The sequence below is a fragment of the Vombatus ursinus genome, unplaced genomic scaffold (assembly GCF_900497805.2).
Source record: "Vombatus ursinus unplaced genomic scaffold, bare-nosed wombat genome assembly UNPS02014830.1, whole genome shotgun sequence".
Lineage (NCBI taxonomy): Eukaryota > Metazoa > Chordata > Mammalia > Diprotodontia > Vombatidae > Vombatus > Vombatus ursinus.
The window spans coordinates 35,222,293-35,241,313 of NW_020954608.1; the positions used below are offsets into that span (position 1 = coordinate 35,222,293).

General features: G+C 38.6%; 1 long non-coding RNA gene across 1 annotated transcript in view; it reads right to left on the reverse strand.

Annotated features, from left to right (window-relative positions):
* Positions 1–7,558: 7,558 nt before the first annotated feature.
* The window catches only part of LOC114025383, a 32,847-nt gene continuing 21,384 nt past the window's right edge, over positions 7,559–19,021 (reverse strand). The window contains exons 2-3 of the long non-coding RNA XR_003567018.1: positions 9,214–9,323; positions 7,559–7,636 (exon numbers count right to left, since the gene is read on the reverse strand). This is a non-coding gene — a long non-coding RNA (uncharacterized LOC114025383). The remainder of the gene's footprint in view (positions 7,637–9,213; positions 9,324–19,021) is intronic.

The window sequence follows — 19,021 nt, forward strand, 5'->3', positions numbered from 1 at the left end:
TCCAACATTTTCTTCCTTTTCATTTCTCCTCTTTCATTTTCATCACATTTTTGTGGAAAATAATTTGTACTAAAAGCTTTGAAGTTAGACTGTGGCTTATAGGATCCTGTGATCCTATGATGAGGTTAATAATACAGTTTATTGTTTCTTTAGAAGGTAATATGCTTATGTTCTTCATCTTTGTCTCTTGGAACCTGGCTTTCTCTCTCATGTTTTTCTTTCTTTTTTTTTTAATTTTTAGGCAATTGGGGTTAAGTGACTTGCCCAGGGTCACACAGCTAGTAAGTGTCAAGTGTTTGGTCTGAGGCCGGATTTGAACTCAGGTCCTCCTGACTTCAGGGTCGGTGCTCTATCCATTATGCCACCTAGCTGCCCCCTCTCTCTCATGCTTTTCCAGTGATCCACTCATCTTCCTCATAAATTACATTCTTCAATCTTGCACTCTGATTTTTTCAGTGAAGATGCAGAGTGCTGTTGTGGGAAAAGCACTGGTTTGGGTCCTGGCTCTTCTGCTAACTACTTGTATAACCTTGAGTGTCAGCCTTCCCTGATGCTTGGTTTCCTTACCTGCAAAAGGAAGAGGACTGGAGAGCTAGAGATCTCTATAATCTCTTATAACTCCAAATCTATGATCTGATTGGAGGATTTTAAAAAGTCATTTCCTTCCTCCATCGCTATGCCCAGCCCCACAGCCAGTCTGAGAAACAATGAGAGATTCAGGATTAGAGGGAGATAATTTTGAGAATAATTTCAGGAAAAAAATAAAAGTACATTTAGAAACACAGTTTAACATTGCTATAATCATATCATCATCATGTCATGCTGATCAATTTATTAGTTGTCAGGGTTTGTCAGGCTTTAAATCTTCTTATTAACTATTGCTAAATCAAAATTTTAAGTAAATAACAACAAACACGGATAGAACGGCCTGTCCTGGGATTTAGGCAGACTTGGATTCAAGTTCCAACTCTGATTCATTGGCTATATATATGAACCTGATCTAGTTACTTAGCATCTACATGAGAAATCACTGATCTGCATTGGCCTGACAGCTTTAGAGGCAAAATGGATAGAGTGCAGACTTGGAGTCAGGAAGATCTGAATTTAAATTCCATCCCTTCTCTGGACCTCAGTTTCCTCATCTGTTAAATGTGGATAAAAATAACATCTATCTCACAAAGTTGTTGTGAGGATCAAACAAGATAACACTTTGCTATATGAATGCTATTATTGTTACTATCATTATCATTTTATAATGAAAATTATCAAAGAACTGTATAACCAAAAGAAAAGATGGGTTGGTCACAAGGAAGGGATCACAGATGAATAATCAAAGTTCTTTGTTTGTACTCCTACATTATCAGAAAAAAAGTGAGGAGGGCCTCTAACATGATGGGTAGATCCCCTGTGGTCAACTCTGGGAGGACATGGATGAGTAGGCATAGATGAGTGATGATCTGGATCACTGGAAGCAACCCCTGAAGCAGTAGGATCACAGGTCTGTCTGAGCATTTTGAAAGTAAAGTTTCCTACAATCATGAGGAAAGTCTTAAACTTAAAATTCTTATTCTTCTTTCATCTACACCAGAAGCTATGAACAACCTGAATACTGGTATTTCTAAATATTCTTTAAGAGATACTGCCCTAGCATATCCCTTACTGATTAACCACCATATCATATTAATCATTTCAAGCCAGTAAACATTTAATCATATATCTTGATTACAAATTAAAGAGAAAGCACATTGTAGGAGATCAATTTTATATTGGTCCCTCAAGGATGGAATTTATGTCTGAGAGTAAAGAATTAAAAAGGTCTGTAGTTATAGTATAGACAAGATTATTCATTCAGCAAAAGTTTTCTCTTCATTTACCTGTCTCCTTATAAGGAAACCAGTTACTACTGTAATATAAACTTAAATGGAGACTCTTTTCATGCTGTTAAATAAATAACTAAATATTTTACTCACATCAGTCATATTTTAAAACTAATATGCAAAATATAAGTAGCTATCACCACAAAAATCTAGCATCTGCTAAAAGGAGGTTGATACTTTTTCTAAAAAAAAGTTTACCTTTTTTTTACATCAATTATTTCTAGGTATACAACCCCAGCTGATTTTTGTTGCCACAAAAGGTGTTGCCATAAATATTTTGCTATATACTTCATCTTTGCTTCTGTTTTTTTACCTCCTTGTGTTATATGCCCAGGATTGGGATCTCTGTGTATAACAGGTCAAACAGTTTAGTCATTTTTACAATTCTACACTGTTATCCAGAACAGTTGAAAAAAATCACAGCTCCACCAACAGTGTATTAATGTCCCTGTATTCCTTCACCAACATTGACTGTGTCCATTTTTTGTTACTTTTGCCAATTTTTAGGATGTGAAAGGAAACCATATCAGCTATTTTAACTTGTATTTGTCAAATTATTAGTGACTTGGAGCACATCTCCATATGGTCATTTATAATTTACAATTCTAATTTAGAAAAACATTTGTGCTTATCATTTGACCCCTTATCTATTGGGAATGCTCATAGTCTTTCGAATTTGTGCTAATTCCCTATAAATCTTGGATATCAAACTTTTGTTGATTTTTGATGCCAAAAATTTTTCTCACTCAATTTCTAAAAAGACCAGTCCTTCAAACAAGAGCCTAATATGCTTCACCTCCTAATAAAAGTCTAGAGCAGCACTTCTTAAACTATTTAAGAAGCACTGAAGGGGTCACAAGTGGAAAAAGTTTAAGAAGCTCTGGTCCAGAGCAGGAGGGTTTGTGAGCACCTAGAAAGAGACGCAGTTACCACTAAGAGTTCTCATGGGTTCATCAAGAATAAGTTATCAAGACCAACTTCATTTCTTCTTTAGACAGGTTTATTAGACTGGTAAATAAAGATGATATCATTGGTATAGCATACTTGTAATTTGGCAAAGCATTTGAAAATCTCTCCCAATACCTTTATGACAACATGGAATGAGATGAACTGTAGAGTACAGTTAAGTATATTCAAAATTGGTTGAACAATCAGAGACAAATGGAAAAGAACTCACAAAGTGATGTTCCACATTGCTCTGTTCTTTTCAATATTTTTATAGATGGTTTAGATGAAAGCATAAATGTTATGATTATCAATTTTTCATATAACATGACACTAGGAAAGATAACTGCTTTGTGGGATAACAGAATCATGGTCCAAAAATATCTCAGTACGCTAGTATGATGGGACAAATCTAATAAGACAAAATTCAATAAGGATAAATGTAAAGTCTTAGAATTGGACTGAAGGACTCATTTATATATAGGATGGGAACACATGGCTGGATGATGGCTCATGAGAAGAAGACCTGGGGGATTTTATGGACAAGTTCAATAGAAGTCAACAAAGTGAAATGGCAATCAAAAAAGCGAATACAATCTTAGGCTACATTAAGACAAGCCACGTTCCCAGAACAGAGGTGAGAGTCCTGCTTCACTCTACCCTACTCAGACTGCATCTAAAATACCTGTGTTCAGTCTTGGATACTATACTTTAGGAAGGATATTGACAAATTGTGACATACCCAGAAGGCAACCAGCTCTAGACTGAACTACTGCAACAGCCTCCCTGATTCAAGTCTCTCTGCTCTAATCCATCTTCCCCACACCTACCAAAGTGATGTTCCTAAAGTGTATGGCCAACATTGGAATTCGTTTCTCAAAAAATTTTAGGAATTTTTTATTATCTCTGGATCAAATATAAATTCCTTTGTTTTGCATTTAAAACTCTTCATAAACTGTCCCAAACTACCTTTCTGGCTCTAATATACATTTCTTCCCTTCACACATATTAGGGGTAGGCCTCATCCTGGCACCGTATTAGTCTAGGTTCCATACTGGATGACATGAGGTCATTGCACTTAGCTTCAACTTTGGTAGACATATCTTCCTGCTTATAGAAACCTATCTGGTCAGCATGATAGGGTATGGTGACTCCTATGGTGTCAGGGCTTCTACCATGTCTGAGAGGCCTAGACTCCTTGAGCTTGGCACTTTTATTCCTTTGGTGACCAGAAAGCCATGTCAATATGGCCAGAGGCTAGCAGGGAGCTGTGTCAAGAGAGGCAATTAGGTCCTAGGGACACGTTTGTTACTTTTTAGGGAAAACTAACCCATGACAACAACAGTAAGTGATAAGGGGCATGAAAACTAACCTGAACCATATTATGGGGCACATAAGGGGAAGACAAAGGAAATCTTGCTAGGTATTAGTCCTATCACAATTCATTCTATGATCTAATCAAATTGGTCTTCTTACTGAACTTATACACAACACTGTCTCGTACCTTTGCACTTGCTGTCCTCCATGCTCAGAATGTACCAGCTCTGGACCTCTACTTCCTAAGGTCAGTAGTCTCTTTCAAATTTCAGCTCAAGTAAATACCTTGAACATGAGGCTTTTCCTGATCCCTCAGCTGGTAATATTTCCCCACAAAAAAAAAAAACTTTCATCTTTTTTGTGTCTATTTTGCATATGCCTATTTATATGACTTACAGGGGCCATCCCAAAAAGTGTGTATGTGCCTAGAAGTCCACTAGAAACTTTCCGGGACTCCAGAGATAGGGTGATTCAGTGCTTCTGTCCTTTGGGAATGACAAACTTTCTGGTTGCTTCTAGCCCTAAGGTAAATCAGTGGGGAAAGGGCTTTGTGTTTGGAGGCAGTCCTCTTATTGGTTGTTGAACAGAAAGAGCTGATGACTCAGTGAAAGTGACCCAGGGATGAGCTGGAGCCAATTGAGCCCACTGTTAAAGTTTCGATGTGAGCATTCACACTTTACTACAAATCAGGGCTTGATTTATTGTTTTGTTGATTATCTAGACTTAAGAAAGTGTTAATAATGCAGATCAAACTTAAAAGTATGTGTATCCTTTTTTTTTTTCTTTCTTCTTTTTCTTTTTTTTGAGAGCCCAATTGTTACATTTACTAGCACACTACTGGAGTGACCCCACTCTCAGCACTCTTTGTCTGTTCCACCTTCATATACCTAGGATACGAAGTTGCTTTCGTCAACAGGTAAGGTAGGGGTACTACCTCTGTCCTACACCTCAGCTACCATGCAGCTGTGAATAAATGGCAGATAAAGGACATAATGTGCCTAGAAGAACCTAAGCCTCAGTTTGGAGATGCCTCTTTTTTGTTTGTTCTTTCCTGATCTTAGGTGAATTAGTATCTATTCCTGGATGGACATGTACAAGGTTGGATGTGACCTTGTGAGTTTGAGAGGTCTTGCATCTCTGTCCACCTGCCCACTAGGCATCTTAAACTGGATGACATTTTAAGACACAGACAACTTAAACTCAACATGTCCAAAATAGAATTCCTTATCTTTCCCTCCAAGCTCTCCCCTCTTCCCAACTTTCCTATCTACTGCTGAGTACACCACTATCTTTCCATCAACCCAGGCTAGCAACTTGAGTGTCATATGTGACTCCTCATTCTCACCCGTCCATGAGCAATATGTTGCCATGTCTCACCTTCACAGTATCTCTGGTGTACTCTCCCATCTCTACTCTGACACTGCTACCACCCTGGTACAGGGTTTCTGCACATTTCTGCTGGACCACTGAAAAAGTTTTCTGGTTGCCTTCCTGCCTCATGTCTCTCCCCACTACAATCCATTCTCCACTAAGCTGACAACATGATCTTTCTAAAGCACAGAATTGGTCATATCACAAACTCCCTTACTCAATAAACTCTAATGGCTCCTTCAGGAACAAATATAAAATCCCATGGCTTTAAAAGCCTTTCCACAACCTAGTATCTTCCTACCTTTCCAGTCTTTTTACACTTTACTCTTCTCCATGTATTCTATGATCCAGAAACATTGGCCTCCTGGATGGCCTCACTTATCTCCTGATGCCATGCTTTTTTCAATGGTTATTCCCCATGACTGAAATTCTCTCTCTTCCATCTCCACCTCTTGGCTTCCCAGGCTTCCTTTAAAGCTCAGTTAAAATCCCACCTTCTGCAAAGAGCCTTTTCTGGTTCTTCTCAATGCTAGCACCCTCTTCTCTCTGAAATAATCTTCAGTTTACCCTGTATATATCTTGTATATATACAATTTTTTTCAATGTGGTCTCACCCATTAGACGGTGAGCTCCTTGAAAACAAGGAGGGGTTTTGGGTTTTTTGTTTTGGTTTGGCTTTTTGCCTTTTTTATATCTCCAGTTTATTCTGGTGGTAAAGGTGAAGAGTGACATTAAGTGCCTTATAAGCACTTAATAAGTTCATGTTGACTTGACTTTTTATTCTGATGAGGTTTAGATATCAGCCTCTCAGCAGATTGTAGCAGTAGTTATGTTGTTACTGAATCCTATTTTTCACTGCATGTCATGAGTATTTTATGTCCATTAGTATTTATTTTCTGTGCATGAAAAAATATCTGTCCCATACCTGATTTATATTGTATAATGAATGCTTTTTAATTCCCACTTTGGAAAGACACAGACATGAGTCAAAAAGAACCTAAGCCTTAAAATAACTTTTCTCTGGGGCTCCAAGGTAAGAGGAATATAATTAGCCAAAGAATGTGACAAAAGAAAAGCTAGCCCCACTCTTTTTAGAGGCCAAGCTTCTCCCAAAGTGAACCTACTCCACACCACATGCATGGGTCCAGAGTAGAAGTACTTGTTAGGTACAGGAAGTGAGTACGGTACCCTAAACACTTAGGTCCAGCAGTAATTTGTTAATGTTATTAGACATGTTACCTTCTTGGAAGGAGAGACAGTTTCAATTTCTTCTTTGTAGTCTATTGTGCTTAATGCTGATTAATCAATTGATTGATTAAATCAGAATGGTGAGGGTGCCTGAAACCATAATATACAAATGTTGGTTGAAGGAACTAGGGATATTTATCCTGAAGAAGGGAAGACTTAGGGAGGATGTGATAGTTATCTTTAAGTATCTGAAGGGCTGTCATGTGGAAGAAGGATTAAACTTGTTTTGCTTAGCCCTGGAGAGCAAAACTAGGAGCAACATGTTGGAATTGAATCAAATTTCAGTTCAATATGAAGGGAAAACTTCCAAACAATTAGAGCTGTCAAAAAGTAGGATGGTTTGCTTCAGGAGGCAATTAGTTCCCCATCAGTATAGGCCTTAAAACAGAGGACAAATGACCATTTTTCAAAAGTATGTTGTGGAGAGGCTAGCCTGCTAAATTGGATGAAATTACATTGGAAGAAAGGGACAGGTTGGGAAGAATGTCAGAGTTAGAGTTGGAGGACATGGTTTTGAATGCCCTCTCTGTTGCACATTACCAAGTGACCTGGGAAAAATCATCTGATCTCTCTAGGATTCTGTTTTTCATATGTAAACTGAAAGATTTAGACTGGTGTTGCCCAATGGATGTAGTGATGGTGGGCAGTTTGGCTGAGAAGCACTTTCCTCCCTCTCTTTGGATTTTGGATGCAACTGATTCTCCCTCACTGTCCAATGTTCATCCATCGGGACCACCTCTAAGTGTGACCTTTTTATAAAATTCCTTCTTCTAATGACTTTCCTTTCTCTTACCTGGGGGCTAGAGAAGACCAAAAGTTGAAGAGTGACATGCCTACTTTAAGTTCAAAAGGTCTCGATTTCTTATGGCTTCCTTTTTCTGCAAAGTTAGAAGGATTAAAATAAGAGAATTAACAAAATTCATAAAATGTTCTGAGCCATCAAGAAATTTGTTGAGTGCCAAGCTAGGACGGTATTCTCTTAGCTGGTTTAATCCAAAGCACATCATTCACTACTTCCTGTCCCACCTCCCTGACCTACAATCCCTACAGCAAATATACTAACTCAGGATGCACTAAAAAGTATTCTAGATCTATCCAGAACCATCACTAAAATACAAATATCCAGTAAGGAAATTTAAACAATCAAAGAAACACTTAATGGTAACCATTGTTGACTTTATGTTGCTGTTGTTCAGCCTTCATTTTCAAAGAGAATCAATGACATCACAGGTGTTGTCTTCACTTGTACATGAATTGGATTTAAGTGAGGCAGAGTTTATGCAAAGTCATCATCCTCACCCCCTCTTCCAAAGTCATTGACGTCCAGTGGTAGGACAAAAGATGACTGGCAATGGGCCAAGATGCAATGGACGACCTTGGCTTCAGCCACCTTCATGGTAGTTGAAACAAATTGTTCTTATCCATCCATTCTGCTGGAGGAAGTCTTTATGTGCTTGGGGGGGGGGGGTAGACATCCCCCTAATTCACTGAGGTATTTGAGGCCTGTTGGTTCCCTTTAACCTGGTTTAGCCCATCTGCTGAGATGGTTTTACTGGTGTGTGGCTGCTCCACATGCAGCATCTTGGAGCCATGAGTGAGAGCTGGGTGATGGGTAAACACCAAAGGTGGATGAGCAGGGTTGAAAAGGCTCAGCGAGCCCTCACACTAGAGGTGCTGGTCCTCCCTGAACACCCTATACACCCTGACTATATGTAGACAGCAATAAAACAAAAAAGAGGAGAAATAGGGAGAAAGTGGTTCATCATTAATTGAGTGGTTCCTCTGAGGAGACAATTCTTTTATCCCTTGTTGGTTTATGTAATAAGCCAAATAGGGAATAAGAGAAAAAACAAGATTCAATATGGTACAAGGCTGAATAGGTATCCTAGAAAGCATCTTCCAGGTACTACTACCATCACCACTCTCATCTTGACTCTCTCTCTCCAACGATCTCTCTTCCTTTCTCCAAAGAGAATTAAAAATTGCTGCTACAACAGAAGACTGTTCCCCCTTCCCACTCCAACTGCACAATAGCTTTTGTCTCTACCTAATCTGGGAAGAAATACAACTGCCTGGCTCTTTAGCAACTTAGCCTCTCCTCCCCCAAAAGGTGGTTAGACCAAGTTTTGCCTAAAAAAATCATTACTCTAGACTCTAAGGTCCCTTCTAACTCTAAATCCTATGATCATTTCCAACTCTTTGGACAGACTATGCTGTCAAACTCTAATAGAAATGGAGGACACCAAACCATAATAAGGATCCCTGCTGGCCACATATTGACTTAGAAAACCACATGTTAACATTATTTATGTTCTCTTGTATTTTTATTTATTTTGTTAAATATTTCTCAATTGCATTTTAATCTGGTTCAGGCTGTAGGCAGCAATATTTAACACTTTTGCTCTATATTATGTCCATATTCTTGAGGATTTATGCCATGAGTTTAAATGCTTACCTGCTAGGTGCATAATCTCTGTATAATTGCTACAGAAGTTGTTTTTCTTCTAAGAAGTCTTGGGATGGAGAATTTTGAATTTGTCCAAGATTGTAGAGTCTGTCAGGACGCTGAAAGATCACAACATATGACAGACAGCTATTTAGACAGTTTTTCCTCTTTGGCTTTGCTCCCCCTTGACTCTCCTCTTAAACTTCTGATGATAGGTAGTGATTCAAGGAAGCAAAAAGAAGTGACCCACTATCACTTTATATTACAAGTGAGTAAAGGTTCAGATACATACAACTACTGCAGAAATGGTACCAACACCATTTATTTGCAAGCCTCATTACCAGCCACTTTCCTTTTCTATTCCTTTCCCATTCTCCAAGTCAGCACTCCATACTTTTGTGACATTTTTCTTCCTTCAAAGTTGACCTCTGAAGCTAATTTTGGTCTCACTTGTATAGAAATGGAAAAGAATATAGAAAATAGAAAGTGGCAAAGAATAGAAGGCCAAGAAACATGGTATAAGTTGCTCCAAGCTCCATACTGGACTACAGATTGATGTCATCATAAGAGTTAGAGGAGGAATATCAAACTCATCCCTCTAATTTGTTTTGCCAAAATAAGGTTTCTTATACATTAGTCTGATCATGCTACTCTTCTATTCAAAAATCTTCACTAACTCCATTTTGTCTCCAAAGGAAAATTCAAAGTATGTTTCCTAGCATTCAAGGTTCTGAGTACTATCTGGCACCAACCTACCTCATTACTCTCTCTTATGTTCCAATAAATGGTACTACTCTTTGATCCCTAAAAGAACATACCCTTTCCTGCTTATGTTGCTCCCTACACCTGGCATGCCCTTTCCCCTTCTTCACCTAATGAATTTCTGTTTTTTTTAAAGCCCAGTTCAAATGTCAGGTCTTCTGTGATAGGTAGAAAAGCTACTAAGATCTCTGCCTCATAGGCTGGTTTTTCTCTAAAAGGTTATGAAACCTTGAAACTTAATCAGTCAAGGAATACAGGTCTCAAACTGGTAACATATTTATTGGTTGCCTAAAGCATAAAAAGTCAAACTCACAAGGAGGTGGGGCTATTTAGGTTTGATACATTCCTCTGACCTGGTAAACCATCATGGCAAATGAAGAAGCAAGGGAGCTATGCCTAGCTGAATCAATGATGTATGCTTGCTGAATATTCTTTCCATGTTATTGTTAAGTAAACCAACTTTTGTCAAATGTTTGTCTATGAATGTCTCATTTTATTCCAAACTCAAGCCTGAACTTCTGGACTGTTATGAGTCAGGCCTGGTCATAATATTTTCCTTTATCATTTACATCAGGGTTTCTTAATCATCTTTTTTGTGTTATAGACCCCTGTGGCAATCTGGGGAAGCCTATAAATATCAGAATAATGTTTTTAAATGTATAAAATACATAGAATTACAATAAAAAGCAATGATACTAAAATGCAATTATCAAAGTATATTTTTTAAATTTACCGACACCTTGAAATCTATCCACAGACCCCTTTTGGGCCCATTGCCCCAGATTAAGGACCTCTAATATATACAGACATAGAATAATTTTATTCAATAAACATTGTGTGAAATCAGAGGCAGGAATGACCTTTCTTGAGACCTCTCATAGCACTTTGTTTTGTGACTCTCTAACACACATATCACATATTATATGTTATAGTTCTATGCATTTCTGCCTTCTCTGTCTGCTAGACTCTAAGTTCTGTGACAGCAGGGACAGTATCTTATCTGAACTCACACTTCTCTAGTGCTTAGCTGGGTACACTATACAGGTAAAGTGCTCGATAAATGTTCGTTGTATGAAGGACGAATGAACGGTTTTAAAGAATTCATTGGTGAAAGAATTCTTTAGTATATTTATTAGTGGAGCGACCACTGATAAAGCATATGATCCTCTAATGGCTGCCCTCTGGGAGCACCTCAGAATTTGTATAACATCTGCTAGAATTATAATGCTTATAAATCCACACGGGCATAACAGAAGCCTGGACTACCAACTTATCTACTTGTTACCAAAAAGCAATAAATTCCCCCATGGCAGTGCCCTCTTGCTTGCTTAAGTTGTTCCCTATGCCTGAAATGAAAGCCCTTTCCCTTCTTCTTCACCCAGTGAATTTCTATCTATTTTTAAAAGTTCATTCAAATGTCACTTCCTCCACTATATTAGCCTTCTGTGATAAGAACAATTAACTACTAAGATCTCTGCCACATAGGCTAGTTTTTCTCTAAAAAGTAATGAAACCTTGAGACAATTGGTCAAGGAATCTAACTGCTAACAGCTTCCTGGATGCCTGAAATTTAAAAAGCTAAACATGGAGGTGGTTTGTGTTACGGCAATTTTTTTTTAATCTCAACCAGTGGAGTCAAAAATAATAGCAAAAAAGCTAAGAGTTTTTGCTGTAAGAAAAAGGAGTTGTGAAAGGCAGAAGACTAGAGCTTCACCAATGTTCTTAAGCAGCTAGCTAGTAAAGTCACTCACATTAAACAGTTCCTTTTCATCCTCCTTTTCCCCTGTTCTGGCTTAGGGAGCTCACACTAGGTAGCACAAGATCCTGCCTTCGCTTTCTTTCTTAGCCCTGGACCCCATGAAAGGGGCTGGCAGGTCACTCCCTATGGCTAGACCACACTTTGAGAGTTACAAAGGTAGAGCTGAGAAGCTTGACTAGTATTCAGATAGTGTTCAACTTATACTTAAACCTGAGCTTAAATATAATTCAAGTGATTATTCCTTGTACACAGAAAGCACTTAAATTTTTGTTGAATTGAATTAAACCCTCCAAAGTCACTTTCTCAATCACTTGAAGGTAAAGACGTATAAGGTAAAGATAAAAATTGATACTAGTTATACAGGGACATCCAGGTGTAGAGGAAAGAGCATTTAAAGTGCAGCCAGAAAACCTGCGTTCAAATTCTGGTTCTGCTACTTTGTTACCCATGTAACTGGTAGTGAATCACTTAAAACTCTCTGAGACTGCTTCCTCATTTGTACAATTTGGGGAGAAGGGAAAGATTAAATAACCTATAAGGTTCTTCCAGCTATAAAGTTATGACCCTAAAAAGAAGGAAATCTGACTCATTCTCAGTTATTTCAAAATCCAAGTCAATGACCCTTTCAAAATTTGGCTTCACAGTCCCCTGACCTCAAAACCAATATAGAAAGTTCTTGTTTTATGTAAATCCACATTATGCAAATTTAGAAATCTGCATTCAAAAAAAAAAAAAAAACTCCAAGTGAAGGAGAAGAATGGAAGCCTAGAGAGACCACCACTTCAGCTGCCTAATGGGGGCTTGGCTTGAGATCTCCCCTGTGGAGAGAGGAGACCTTTGCTGGGCTCTGGGAACCCATCCACATCTGCCCCTCTCCACTCCCCCCCCCCCCCAACCCCCCCCGTGTCTGTGTCTGTGCCTGGCTCCCCCTGTGTGTGCCTCTCCTCCTTTCCTCCTTCTTTTTGGTTCTGACCAGGCTCCCACCTAGCTGGCCTCATGTTCCTCCTCCTGCTCTGGATTGTCTGTCCATAGGCCCTACAATGGCTCCCTCCCTCTCCTGGCACATGGCTTCCTTCCTGCCTCCTTCCCCCTCCTCCTTCCCCACATCCATGGGCAAATTTGTATTACTTAAAAATTACTTTCTACTATACCCAAATGGCTATAAAACCTTCCGTACCCTTTGATCAAGCAATACCACTACTAGGTCTGTATTTCAAAGAGATCAAAAACAAAAAGGAAAAGGACCTATATATGTACAAAAATATTTACAGCAGCTTTTTTGGTGATGGCAAAGAATTGGAAATTGAGGGGCTATCCATCAATTGGGGAATGGCTGACCAACCTGTTGTACATGATTGTGATGGCTGTTATGCTGTAAGAAATGACAAGCAGGATGCTCTCAAAAAAAGCTGGACAGACTTACATGAACTGAAGCAAAGTGAGATGAGAAGAACTAATATGGTATGGTGATCAACTGTGAATGACTTAGCTATTCTCAGCAATACAATGATCCAAGACAATTCTGAAGGACTTATGATGAGAAATGCTATCCATCTCCAGAGAAAGAACTGATGGAGGCTGAATGCAGATCGAAGCATATTTTTTCTTTACTTTCTTTATTTTTCTTGGGGCTTTTTTGTCTGTGTTTTCTTTCACAACATGACTAACATAGAAATATGTTTTACATGACTGCACATGTATAATCTATATCAAATTGCTTGTCTTCTCAATCGGGGAGGGAGGGAGAGAATTTGGAACTCAAAAAATTCAAAAAACAAATATTAAAAATTGTTTTTGCATATAATTAAGGAAAAAATAAAATATCAAATTACTTTTTAAAATTGCTTTCCATAGAGGTCTAAAGAACTTATAAAAAGCAAGAACTGTCTGTACATGAATAAATGAACAAATAACAAAGCATTTTTTAAACACTCACTATATGCCAAGCACCGGGGAAACAAACAGAAAATCAAGACAGTCCCTGCTTCCAAGCAGTCATACTCTAAATGGGGGAAGATAATACATTTATTTCCTTTATAAGTCAATGGACTTTTAGCATTCATACAAAATGGACAACTTAGAGATTCTTTAACTCTCCTTCCTCCGCATCTTTGCTAATACTGTTCCCTCTGCCTGCAGGGCCTTGGCCCTGCAATTTTTTTTATTTTTTTTTTTTGTTAAAAATCCTACCAATCCTATTTGTTAAAATCTTACCAACCCTTCAGGGCCCAGGTAAAATATGAACTGTTCCATGGAGTTTTACATGATGTGGATCCCTAGCTGGGAGTGACATCTTCTTCCTCTGAAAGTATTGGGAACAAGAAGACCTGGGTTTGAATCACAGCCTGACCCCATGCTGAACAAGTTATCACAGCTCTGGACTTCCTTTTCACTTTAGCTGTCAAATGAAGAGATTACACTAGATGACCTCTAAAGTCCCATTATAGCAATGAATCCTATGACTCTGTTATAGTGATTTAACTACATCTTCTCTCTCCCACTAGACTGCAAATGAATTCACATCTTTTAATTCTTGTTCCAAATCTGCCCAGGGGACAACAAGGGCTATAACTAGTAATATTTTCACCTAGGGTAAAAGTAGGTGGGGGAATTGAGGACAAATCCAACAGTGGATGCAGAGGGGAGAGGATGTTGGTGGGAAAAGTGGGTCCCACAAAAAAGGTGCTGTGGCAGCAGGGCCCTGAGGGGTTGTTTGAGACCAGCTGTATCAACAGATGAGAAAAGGGGATGGCAGTTACCCAAAGGACCATGCACAATGCCTGACCCATTATTTCAGCCCCCTAGTATAAAGCTCTGACTGCCTCCTTCATAACTGCTACATTTCTGCCTAGCCCTGAACCTAGATCATACTAGGCTTTCAATAACTATTTACTAAGTAAAGGAATGAATTAATTAAATCAACATCCCACTAAGAAATTTTTTAGAAATCTATGCATCAGTCTTGGCAATTTCAAATACCAAGTCCTGATAGTAACTGGTTTGTCATTTTTTTTTTAAAGATCATGAATTTTATAACATAGCATACATGTTTATGAAAGGGTAGGACCTGTGAGAAGTTTAATCTTTTCAGTGATTTGGATGCAGCACTCTCCCCCATCCCCTCCATTCATGACACTCCACCCCCCATTTGCAACACCTCTATCCCACTGTTCTTTAGCTTCTCATCTCTGAATCAGAGCTTTTGTGTCGAATGACCTTCAAGCAGATGTCCTAAGCAAAGGTACCAAGGAGAAGAAATGTCACAGAACATAGAGCCCCAGCACTGAAAAGAAGGTTTCTGAAAGGAACGACAGATGGCATTGAGTCTCCCCCAACTCCATGGTGAAGACACTTGGCAGCCAAAAGAACAGGGACAGAAGTGGGGTTGATTTCATTGCTCACTGTGCCTGACTCAAAGGGGTAAAAAAATCAAGTGTGTTTCTACTTTACTTTCACCAACTGCTTCCCGTGAATATGTTGAAAATCCTCCAGAACAGATTAATGTCACCTCTGCATCTGCGACTCTCATTTTTTATAACTTCATTGGAACAAAACAAAATTCAAACCCTAACTATGGCTTATACCTATCCTCATTTCCCTCCTAAATAATCTGAGTTATTTCTTCAAGTAAATAAACATACACAAATTCTGTGATAGCAAAAGAACATTTGGATTAAAGTATGACGAATTACAAGACAGATGCTCTACCAAAGAGATGACCCTGAAAACTTGTCCTTGGCAAAATGGATGTGTCCCTTAAAGCAGCCAATATCTTTATCCTTTATTTTCCATGTCCTTTTTGGCTCTGTATCTGTACTCGTGTAACAGAGTGCAGAACCTAGTATGCCAGATATCTTGCAATCAGTGTAAACCGTCAATCTACATAATTCAGGGTTCTCACTCCTACACATACAACATACCCCACCCCTCACCCTCTACTCCACCAAAAAAAGAAAAGAAAAACTGTTTTGTTTGTTTTTTTTGCCATTAATAGACAGTTTGGATCCCCAAATTATCTCTGCCTGTGTAGACACAGCTACCATCCACACCCTAGCTTGTGAACTACACGCTTTCTTTACTTTTTTTTTTTCCAGAGCAATCTCGGTTTAAATGAAGAAAATGCCAGGTACTCTGGGATGGGAAGAGGAGTACTCTGCAAGCATCTGCTCATGGCAGGCAACTGGAGCAATTTAACTCCAGGTTACATACTCAGTTTGCAGATGAGCCACCCATGAAACAAGAGGAGGCATGTGGAACATAGCTGTTTCACAATTTCCCCATGTCTGATACCAAATCTCAAGGCGTTCGCTCTTCCACGTACACCAGGCCCAAGACCCCTTAAGGGGATGTTGTCATAGCTACCACTTTAAAAATACATGATGATTGAAACGTATTTAAAGCCTTATCACCAAAACAAAAGTGTTTGTGTCTTTTTTGCCATATGCAACCATTGTTGTTGTTTCTCTTTTAGTTCATTCAAATGTGGATGGGGTGTTTTGCAATGAGTTTACTTGAATATGATTTATTTAACCTTTGCAAAGAAAAGAAACCATAACTCAGGAGACAAGAATGATGACTACCAGGATTACTATCCCTAAACTGGTATTTTTTTTTTAATCACAAAAGCACAAAGGACCCAGAGTCTCTGATAATGAACATAATATATGATTGCCATAAAAAAGTTCACTGTCCTTTCAATTTCAATTTACTCTACTATAAATCAGTGAACCACTTAATCAAATATTCTTCCACTTTAATTGTTTTATCTTGCTTTTATGTTAAATCTCACTGAGTTACTGCTGGCACCAGTCTTCACATTATAGAAAAAATGTCAGTGATTTGCCCATAATTAGTCTAAAACTCAAATATTGCATCTGAACATTAACCAGATTGGAGGAAGCCATCACAATTGTACTGGACCAGTAAGACCAATCCAAGTCAAAAAGTACATTTGGATTAGGCCAGCTTGCAATCCATCTATAGTCAAACTCAGGAATCAGAATCTCTGCTATTGAGTTACCCACAATTTTTAAAACAAGTCTTTTCTTCTTTTCTCATGGCTGTCTCTCACACTATCTTGGGAGAGGGTGTCTCTTCAATTCCTCAGCCCCAAAACTGTCCACTTAAGATGCACAGACACTTGCCTGAACTGGCCCAACAGTTCCCATGAGAAAATATGTCAACACAATATACTTTGTAAGTCTGAAGTCAAACTTTAGTGTTTGCAATGGAGGGCACTTTTTGGTATTGTAAAAGACAAGAAACTGTCCCTGGTGGATAATTTGGGTCTGTAAACAAGAAAGGGAAAGAAAAATTGAATTCCATGTTATTGATTGAGAAACACCTTCCTGAAAAGGCCTACAGGGGCAGCCTGATGTAAGCATTACTACTGAATCATTTAAACCAATATATTTCTGGGAAAGGAGGGATCATAATAATGACAACTCGTAGTACTCTCCTTGCAATCAGACTGTGAGGTAGGGATGGAATGAATATTATTTGAATATGCCCTGATCTCAGAAACGAGCACCCAAGATCATTTATATGCTTGCGTTGCAGTTGTAAAATAGTCTAAAATAAACTGAGAATGAACAGATCTCCAAACTTCCCCATCTGCTGTATGACTGTTCACCTAATAAATGAAAATATTCCCAAATGCAAAGAGTTCCCCCACCCCTACTTGTTCAGGATTAAGCAATGAGAATGAGAAAAGCTGGTTCTCAGCTCACAGTCATTAATTATTCACTAAGCATTTTTTTTTGGAAAGTAAAAACTCATAACCCTAAAGTAAGCATAGGGATTAGACACCCAATGGGGAACTCTCAGGTAAGGAAACTTCCTCTACCAAATGGAGGTCAGTCAGCAACTTCTCTACATTTTGAGTCTTAGTGAGTTGCCTAGACTATCAGAAGGTTAAATAACTGGTCCAGGTCACACTATCAGTACTCAGGATTTGAATCCAGGTCTTAATGTCTCCAAGGTTAGCCCTCTACCCGTCATGTCAAACTGCCTCTCTCCCAAAGCGAAAGTTAGAGAAAAAATTAAACATCTTCCACTTTAATGATCTAACACTAAACACTATTTCAATATTTCAAGGTCCTGTGATTTCATCAGTTTAATTCACTAGACATTCATTTAATGCTAGGTGCAAGGCACCTAGTCTCCAGGACTATAAGGATAAATATGAAAAAAAAAAAAAAACAACTATGCTCTCAAGAGCTAACATTTTAATAGGGAACTATGTGTAATTAAATTTATTCCATATGAATACTCAAGTCAATCTGTCAATCAATAGACATATATTATGCACTTTCTATGTGCCAGACACTGTACTAAGAGCTGGGGATACAAAGAAAAGAAAAAGACAGTCCCTGCTCTTGAAGAGCTTATAGTCTAGTGAGGGAAATAACATACAAATAACTGTACACAGGATAAATTGGAAATACTCAACAGAGGGAAGGCACTAGAATTAAGGGTGATTGGGAAAGGCTTCCTGTAGAAATCAGGATTTCAGCTGGGACCTGAAGGAAACCAGGACATGGATATGAGGGTAAGCATTCCCTGCATGTGGAACAGCCAATGAAAATTCCTGAAGTTGGGAGATTCAACAGTAAAGAGGTCAATGTCACTGGATTGTAAAATGTGGGGGGGTGAATGGGTAGATGACTGGAAAGGTAGGGGAGGGACAGGTTATGAACAGCTGGAGGTGATAAGGAACCACTGGAGTTATTGAGTGGGGGAGAGAGGAGGAGTGATGATATGGTCAGTCCTATATTTTAGGAAGATCATTCTGACAGCTGAGTAGAGGATGAATTGGAGAGGGGAGAAACTTGTGGTTAGTAAACCAACCAGCAGATTGTTGCAATAGCTCAGTGTGAGAGAAGGCCTATATTAGGGTGGTGATAACATCAGAGAAGAGGAGGCCTATATGAGAGATGTTAGGAAGGCTTTTAAGTCCTCCACACACCTTGATGGTTTTCAAGAGTTGCTAGAAGGACCAAAAGTTTCACCACCCTACTTCTAACTTGGTAATTAGTATCTCCAAACCAGGCTTGGGGCTGCTCCTAAGATAATACAAACAGAGTCCATATCTTGACCTGGTCTTGAGAAACGAAGCATTTTTATTATTTCCACATTAAGAGTAGCACAGTTTTCCACAAAACTTGAACAGTATAAAACATTTAAATTCATGGAGGAAAAGGTAATATTCATTTCTGAAAAAAATAACTTAAATGTATTATTTGAGCCTACTAAAAAAGTGTATCAGTTTAGGGGTCTAAATCAAAGGAACACAAA